Source organism: Tiliqua scincoides, chromosome 1, assembly GCF_035046505.1.
Source record: "Tiliqua scincoides isolate rTilSci1 chromosome 1, rTilSci1.hap2, whole genome shotgun sequence".
Taxonomy (NCBI): Eukaryota; Metazoa; Chordata; class Lepidosauria; order Squamata; family Scincidae; genus Tiliqua; species Tiliqua scincoides.
The window spans coordinates 303,519,638-303,528,555 of record NC_089821.1 but is presented as its reverse complement, the minus strand read 5'-3'; the positions used below and the strand labels follow the sequence as shown (position 1 = coordinate 303,528,555).

At 47.1% G+C, this 8,918-nt stretch overlaps 1 pseudogene; it reads right to left on the bottom strand.

Annotated features, from left to right (window-relative positions):
- Positions 1-3,608: 3,608 nt before the first annotated feature.
- LOC136637655 (5S ribosomal RNA) lies at positions 3,609-3,726 on the bottom strand (annotated as a pseudogene).
- Positions 3,727-8,918: the final 5,192 nt, after the last annotated feature.

Genomic DNA, 8,918 nt, shown 5'->3' with positions numbered 1-8,918 from the left:
TTGACCCCCTAAAGTATGTTGCCAGGTTCCGTTGCTACCACCTGCACCTCCTTAGCTATGCCACTCGTACTGGCCCTGTTTGCACCACAGCTGGTGGTGGGAACGATCAGGTGGGGAGTATTGCAGAAATGTACAGTCCTGAAATCCAGCCTGAGGTCAATCCAATTCAGCACACCTCAGTCTCAACAGGCAAAAAAACTTCAGCCCTGCATTGCAAAATGGGACAACTGGCATCCGAATGTAGCTTGTGCATGCACACAGAATTCCAAGAGTCACCTGCTTTCAGTCCAACACCAGCTCAGTATCCCTTCAGCGTACAATTAGTTCCATTCACATTAATAAGTGTCTTGCGGCTGTAAATCCTACCTTGGCAACTATCCCAGGTGAAGATGGCCTCCTTGTGAACCCCAGAGCTGTTTGCTTTGGCTCTGTGCCTTTCCCATGAGGTCCCTTGCTTTTAGATAGGACTCTAGGGCTTGGGACCAGCTGGAAGAGAGTGGTTGGCTTGCTTGGGGTGTATGTGTGTGTGTGCAACAGTTCCTTAGCCTGTCTTCTTCTGGAATGAACTGATCTACCTGAAGGGAGTCCATAAATTCGATGGTAAGGCACTGGAACTGACATGGCTATGTCATGAATATTCATTGAAGATTCTCCTAGCCATCTATAGGGTGGAAAAGGGAACTCCTACAGAGGACGAATATTCATCTTGATATGAACTGAAGTGATGGGAGCTTAAGTGGCCCTGTGGGTGGGTGAGGGGATCAGTGGACATCTTTCATCAATGTACACCATTCACTCTTTAACATGCTCTGAGTTCACCTGGTGCTTCCACCAACCCAGGGGACTAGCTGTCTAAAGCCCACTGTTGCACTTCCAATGCAGGAAGTCATTCCTGAATGCCTGTGTTTGTGTCAGTCGGGGAGCTTGGCAGAGGTATGAGCTTTGGGTGCCAGCATGATCTGAGAAGGCAGCCAAATTGCTGGGACTTTGCAAAGGGTGGAACATCTGATAAACTCATACAATCCTTTGAACGTAACAGTCAACACAAACAGGCCTTCTGTACAAAATACAGTGTATTAAATAAAGTATAATACATCTTCCAGTATATCAAATATAAGAATATGGCCACTTTTGTGCAAATTCAAGACTCTTAAAGGATCTTCTGCTGGCCTAGTATGGAATTTGCCTTCATGGTTGAATTGACATTTCATTGAGCTATCTATCAGCCCCCCAATATCTCTTTCCTGCTTCTTTTCCGATAATTCAGATATTCAAGTTCAAGTACATGTATTTAAATGCATTTGCATACCTTCCCAGTAGTGTAGCCAGTGGGGGGGGGCTACTAGGTTCTGCACTAGCAATTTAGTTGCTCCAAGTAGCCCATCGAACAGGCTAGGGCTTGACACAGGGTAAAGGAACAAGGAGGAGACTTCCTGCCTGCTCAAACCCAACGTACGATGGCCCTCGTAGGATACATCCCTCGTAGGATACAGTGTGGGCCTGGCGGCACACCTGCACCATCGTCGAATAGGATGGGGCCATGAATTTCTTAAGAGCATTGTCTCAAGTAGGGTGACTGGAGTGCACCATGATCAAGATGAATAATAGGACTATATACATGTTTATTTCTCTGATTTAATTATCATATTTCTATCCTGTCTTTCTGCCCCAGAGGCAACCCATGTTACATTCAATGCTTGCACAGAGGCAAGTGCAATTGCACCTGTGGACTCTGCCCTCCTCATGGGTGTACTGTTCATCGAGGCTGCCACCCCACACCAATATGCATAATCTATATGTGTACTGTTTCTAGGTACAGTATACTGGCTCTGTGTGCATGACCAGCAGCTCTGTATCTGTAGAATCATGGTTACACAAAAAGAACCAGGACACATGGTCTTTGTATGCATGTAGGATTTGCAGATGCCTTATATAGCAAAGTCTCTGGGTGTGAACCTGATATGGGTGTCACCCAGTGGCATAGCTAGAAGGGGTGCAAAGCACTAAGTTTTGCAGGGAACCTCACCGCAGTGTGCAAGTGGCTCCATCCCCTCCCCTTCAGAGCCATTCTGAGTGGGGGAACAAAATGGAGGTGAATGAGTCCGTTTTGCTCCCCCTGCCTAGAATGCCTCCAAAGGGGAGGGGGATGGGCCACTTGCACACCGGTGCAGGGCTTCCTGCAAAACTTAGTGCTTTGCACCCCCTCTAGCTATGCCACTGGTGTCGGTTCCACAGCATTGTGATATGTGTGCAGTCCTTCTTGTAATAAGAAGTATAGTGACTATTTGAAGTGCTGTAAAGGAGGCTTGTCTATCAAGGGCTAGGGCTGCCACATTTGCTGAAGAACTCCAAAATGGACTTCCTGGAACCCAAATTTGAAGGGGAAAAAACAAAGATTTCATGATTCCCCCAGACATCTCCTTCCTTGTAGAGAGAGGAACAGCTGAAAACACACACACACACACACACACACACACACATCTGTGTATTAGTTCAGTGATCTCATTTTCCTTGGTCTGGCTCTTTCAGAGGCTTTTCTCCAATGCTTGGTGGGAGGTTGGTGTGATGGGCATTCCACTTGCGGGGGAGAGGGGGAGCTAATGTTATCCTCTTCTTCCAACCATAAATCCTTTAATTTGGGCCTCCAACCCATTTTGTAACTGGAATGGTCGCAGCAGGCGAAGAGCTAAGCTGTAGGGGTTTGGGTCCAAAATTTGGATAAGAATGAATAGAAATGAAATTTGTTTTGGCCAAGGGCAAAATTTTGCCAGCAAGCCCCCAGCCAAGCTGCTAATCCATGCAGGGCTGGCCTTAAATAGACTAGACACTTGGGCCCCGGAGATTCACAGATCTAGGCCATTAAAACAATTCAATGGCACTGCAGGAAGCAGAATGACCTGTCTCCCCAGGCCGTCATCTACATGCTTCCCCAACGCAGCATGAGGATCATAGGTGAAAATCTGTGACATTGCTGAACATCCCTTTTCCGTACTCACAATGTCTCTAGGCTTCACAATGGTGAATTCACGGCCATTCCATATTTTTCTCAAAGTGCCTGAAAGTTTCCCTTCCAATGAAACTGAATCTTCCTATTTTGTGTCTAATTCTTTCAAGTGCCTAATCCTTTCATGCATTGCCAGGAAGACAGAATTAACAAAATAATACCCACAGAATGGTGCGGTAGGGTCCCCATGATCCAAATACCTAATTATTTTTATAAGTCTAGTCATTTAAATAAACTCTCTGTCTCCCTATGTAACCCGAGGTCAAGATCTAGTAAATAGCTTTCCCATTTCGCTGCCCTCTGACTGTACAATGTTTTTGAATGTTGTCTAGGACATGTGTATCATAAAGGTTGCATATGTTTTGTTTAATCTTTTCCAGCATATATCAGCCTTCAGTTGTCTCCAGTAGGCAGAAACAAACTGCATCTCAGAAGGTCTCTGAGAACCACCCGGACATGACCAGAAGCCACTTCTGCTTCAATGTCAGCAACTTCCCATAACATCCAGTAGGTGTTCTGAGGTGCAGGGAGGTTGCACATGGCCACCCTGCACCTCAGAACACCTCCTGGTTGGCAACCTTCAGTCTCGAAAGACTATGGTATAAGCCTACAGCACCTGGTATTCCCAGGCGGTCTCCCATCCAAGTACTAACCAGGCCTGACCCTGCTTAGCTTCCAAGATCAGATGAGATCCAGTATGTGCAGGGTAACACCTCCTGGGCATGACCAAAAGTCACCGATGCAAACCAGAAGTGGCTTCCGGTCATGTCTGGAAAATGTTCTGATAAGTCTGGGAGGTTGTCACCTGGGAGGTGTGTCCTGTGCAAGGTTCAGCTCAGCCTCCAGGTATTGTGGCACTGTGACCCTGGTTTCCCATGGATTTCAGCATCCACAAATTCCCCCATGGATCCCGCATGGATACCGATGGCCTGCTATAATACTTTCTTGGAAGTAAACCCAATTGAACACAGTGGAAACTTCACACAACTGTGCCATTAATTCCTGTTTGACTGATTGAATGAATGATTATGTGACCTCTGCTTCTGCTACTTGATGCTGTTGTATTGAATTTTACAGTGTCTGATTACCTTTACAAGTTTGCCATCTGGAGTTCCTGGTGCTGGAGGGTAACATCAGTTTTATATACCTATCAGATGGGGTTGCTCTCCCATTCAACTGTCATTGCTTTCATGCCATAAGGGGATTGCGTGGCACTTGGGGGGCAAGCAGGCTAACTGCACCCAACTTTACAAAGACTGGCATGCTCATTTTGTTGTAGTAACCGCCGCCGCTCTTTGCATTCGCTTGGTTCAAGCAGCTTCCGAGGATCAGGCTGGCAGTTTAGTGGAACTAACATGCTCATGCAGATTCCAAGCCGCTTAGCATACGGGATTAAAAAAAATACAGATTTCCACGCAGGAGTTGTTTTCATGAATACATTCTTAATTGTTTGTAGCAAAACAAATCTATGCTTTGGTAAATACATGCTGAGTCCCTGACTCAGCGTTATTTTAATTAAGTGTTTCGGATGATGAATCTCAATAAAGCAGATGTTCTCAAATACTCAGGTATATAAGCATCATCAACATCATTATCCCATAAAGCCAATAATTGGAGAGTTTGGGCTCACCCTAAACGGAGCTGGTTGTCTAGAGCAGGGAAGTGAAGAGAGAATTGCTTTGCTTTTTTCTCTTTGAATTGTCACCTCTGCCTACAAGCCAGGTTTTCGAGAGGGGGAGCAAAGAGATTTCCCTTTGTTGCAGATAATGGAAAACCATGTGTTGTTCACTGTCCATTTGCAATTTCTCACCAGCTGATTGCTGCAGCAGGAGCCCAGGAGGACGGAAACATCCCGCGTATTGATTTTCTTTTTCTTAATTATTCAAATGATGTACAAACACTGCCCCAGAGTATTTGGTGGCACAATTAAAGGTGAATTTTAAAAAATGCCAAACGTGAAGATCCAATGATTGGAAATCTTAAATTATGCTTGCTCACACAGGGCAAGTGTGTGCCGGCAAGTCATTAGCCTTTCAAATAGGCCGTCCAATTTCAAATGAAATGTTGAACAATGTTTAAAATGTTCAAAGTCTGCTTGAATTTCCCAACAGATTATGAAAAAGGTGATTGGTCCTCAGGTCTTCAAGGGCATCACTATTCATGTTTAAAGTGCTTTAATACACTCACAATTTATATATGTACGTACCAACATGCACTGGCCTCCGGACACTGACCCAAGCCCTGTTGGGCCGGCTTACAGGTAAGCCCGCACCGGCCAAGTCAGGCTGGTGTGGGGTTCTGGGGGGAGGGCATAGGAAGGGTGAGGAGGAGGCATTTCAATGTGGAAAGAGGGTGGCTGGCAGGCTGGCACGTGGGCAAGCAGGGGTTGAGTGAGGGAGCAGGGCAAAGATCTGGCACTTATGCTGGATCCTATTCCCGGTCTATGGCAACCTGGAGCAGCTCCTGAGGTCGTGCAGCCCATTTGGGCTACTGTGGCTTTACCTGGGGTAAGGGGAAGCAATTCCCTTTGCCCTGGGTTGAGCTGCTTTGGGCCCCAACCCTTCTCCAGATGTGGGGCAGGCTTGCCATCCTGCCTGCTCCAGGGCAGGTTAGGATTGGGCTGCTCATCTCCCATAAGGCCTCCTGTTCATACCTCTCTGTTGCCAGTACAATGGGATTGACAGGGATAGGTTCTGAGTGGGGAGGAGGGTGGAGCTGCGCCCCAGTCATTGCCAGTGATTAGCAAGAAGGGGCAGGAGGCAGACTTATCAATTGGGAAGTCAGTAGCCCAAAGAAGGAGGCTGTCCTATAGAGGTGAAGGAGGAAGAATTGGGTACTGTGAAACCCCGTCCCCTCACTCTTAGTACTAAGGCATCCCAGGCAGATTCTGGACTCAACAATTTGGAAAGGGGGGAAATAACCAGTCCTTTCCCTTCCCCATACTATTCCAATGAAGGAAAAGTGCTTTGTCCAGGCATCAGTGGATCCCCTGGAAACCAGATAAGAGGGGCAAACCACAATGTTGATGTAAGTCAAGGATCCCTCGGACACAGCAGGCCAGGGACCCTCAAGACCATCAGGAGCCTGGCTGTTGCTGCCTTCTGTACTTCGTTCTCAGGAACCTTTAGAAAGACCCTGAGAATCCGGGGGTGGGGGGGGGAGGAGAAGAAAAGGACTGACCTCAAACAGAGGGCAGCTTGTCTCAGAAAGGGGTGAACAGCTGGTCAATAGTCTATAGTGATTATCAATAGTGATAGTAGCAGTGGTGCCCTTCCTAACAACTGCCAGCTGGTGGCCACAATTTTCATTTCTCAGAAACCCCCTCCCCCCCCAAAATGCTATGTAGCACTGTTCAGAATGGCTTCTTCAGGGAAGGAAAAATGGAGGGGGGGGGAGAATAGTAGCAGCATCTGGGACAAGCACCACCATGAAATAGATGGAGGCAAAGCAAAATAAGTCGGGGACGGTTTCAGGCTCCAGTGACCCCAAATTTGGAGAAAACACTCTTACGCTCAGCACTAAGATGCATATTTTCAATGTACAAAGACACCTGAGTCATGTCGCAAGTCTTATCAAAACTCCTTGAGCATCCCTTGACATTCCTCAGCTGCTTAGCCCGAGCAAGGACCTCTCTGCCCATAGACAAAATTACAGGGGGAATCAAAGGTGAAGTTTGAATGAACGCTGAATGCAATTTTCGGACTATCTTTTTCATGCTTGCAAATGGGTCATAAAGCCCAAAGCACACTGAGTTGTTTCGAAAAGCAGAAAGAACGCCTTCAAGCTTGAATGAGCACTGGAGATTGACAATAAAGACATAATTTTTGTGCTCCAGAGCCGCTTCCTATAGACAGCAGCCTCAATTCAGCCAAAGTTTGTTTGGAGGGATGCTGTCAAGCTGTGTACGCTTCCCTGGAAAAAAGGACCAATGGAACAAGTACCAAAGAGACCTGCCCATGAGCTCCAGTGAGCCCCAGGCAGGACCAGCTTATTAGGGGATCTGAGAGCTGTCAGAGCTACTCATAATGAACTACAGTCTCCAGAATGCATTGGGGGAATAGAAGTCGATTGAAAATGTATGAAAGCTGTAATAAAAATGCAGTCCTGAAATTTTTGTGCGATGTATTTTTTTGTGGATTTGTGCATTTTTGTGCACGAGCATGTAACAATATGGTCTTCATTGCTCATAGCAGCACAAGCCTATACATGTCTACTCAGAAGTAAGACCCATTGAGTTTCATGGGACTTACTTTGAGGGAAATGTGTATAGCATCACTGCCTCACAGTCCAATTCAATGTTGTCCAAGCACCAGCACTGCACTCTCAGTGCTGGTGCCGAGGATCGCAAACATGCCATAAAGCATGTTTGCTGCACCCAGAGAGCAAGCTGTACCAGTGGGAAGGCCTGCAGTGCTCCATCAATGCTGCAGTTAGACTCCTGGCTGCCAGCAAAGACAAGGTAAGCACTGAGCAGCGCAGGTGTGGCAGGAGGGATGCTCCTGGGCTTGGGGAGGGGAGGGGGAAGGCAGAACGGGGGTGGAACAGGCTCGAGGAAGTGGGACTAGCAGTTACCTCCTCTGCTGGATCCTATCCCCCCCTCCCAGGTTCAAAAACCCAGCACGAGACTTCATGAGTTGGTGCCAGCTAAATAGGTGGCACAGCTCCAAGAAGCTCCAATTAAGCAGGCTGGGGATTACTCGGGGTGAGGAGACGACGGTCCCCATCCCCTAAGGAGACCTCCAGCCTGCCCAAATCCAGCATAGGGTACAGCGGGTGCTGTTTGGCACTGGTGCTTCTGTGCTGGATAGGATTGGGCCCTCAGCGTCTATGAATGAAAAATGGCAACGTGCAATGCGCAACAAGCAATTTCATCCAATAGTGCATCTTAATTTGCTTCTAATTTTGCTTTACTGGCCATGAAATTCAGTGAAAATCCAAATGCATATAGCACTTGGAATATGCCATATAAATAGTAAGTATGAAATGATTTCATTTTTTTATATTATTCATGTTAAGGTGGATTTATTTTATACGGTTCTGGTATCTTCTTACAGTCCATCTTTTCTTATCTCTCCCATGCTCCCTTATGACTCTTCATTCCCTGGGATTCCCTATCTGTCTGGCTATGAAAACCAAAGGCAGTGATCCATCCAAAACCATTTGACGTAAGAACGATCCACCATCTTTCTGTCTTGCATAGAAATGAGCTGGAATGTGACTTAACATTTCAATAGCCATTCGCTGTTGAATATTATGAAGGACAGACACACGGTAACAAGGAAATACCCTGTATTGGAATTGCGGAAGATCTGGCGAGGAAGTAGAATGTGGTGTCTGGTTGGTTGGCAACCTTCAGTTTCGAAAGACTATGGTAGAAGCCTACAGCACCCGGTATTCCCAGGCGGTCTCCCATCCAAGTACTAACCATGCCTGACCCTGCTTAGCTTCTGAGATCAGACAAGATTGGGCATGTGCAGGGTAACAGTGGTGTCTGCAGTGGCCCCTTTAAGAGTTAAGACCTGGGCTTTCAGCAAAGGGTGTGCTGCACAGCTGCAGCCACTAGAGGCAATTAGGTATCAAAGGATATAAGGAGCACCTGAGGCAGGAAGGTTTGGTGGGTTGTAGGAGGGGCGGGGCGGGGCGGGGCGGGGCTGGCTGGCTTGCTTACCTGGAATCTGAGCTCGGACTGTGACTCGGCATATTGGCTCTGGACTCTAATTTGGCAACTCTCATTGATCAGATTGACTGACTTGGAATCACTGGGACCTGACTCTGACTTTTGCTTGCTGCACTGGTGAGTTAAACAAGGGAAACTAATCAGCCTTAAGCAGGCACGAGGCCCAGTGGGGAGGAGCTGTGGCAAGACATGCCCCATTCCATATTTGGCGCCCGCTCATCAAAAGGATCCAAGTAG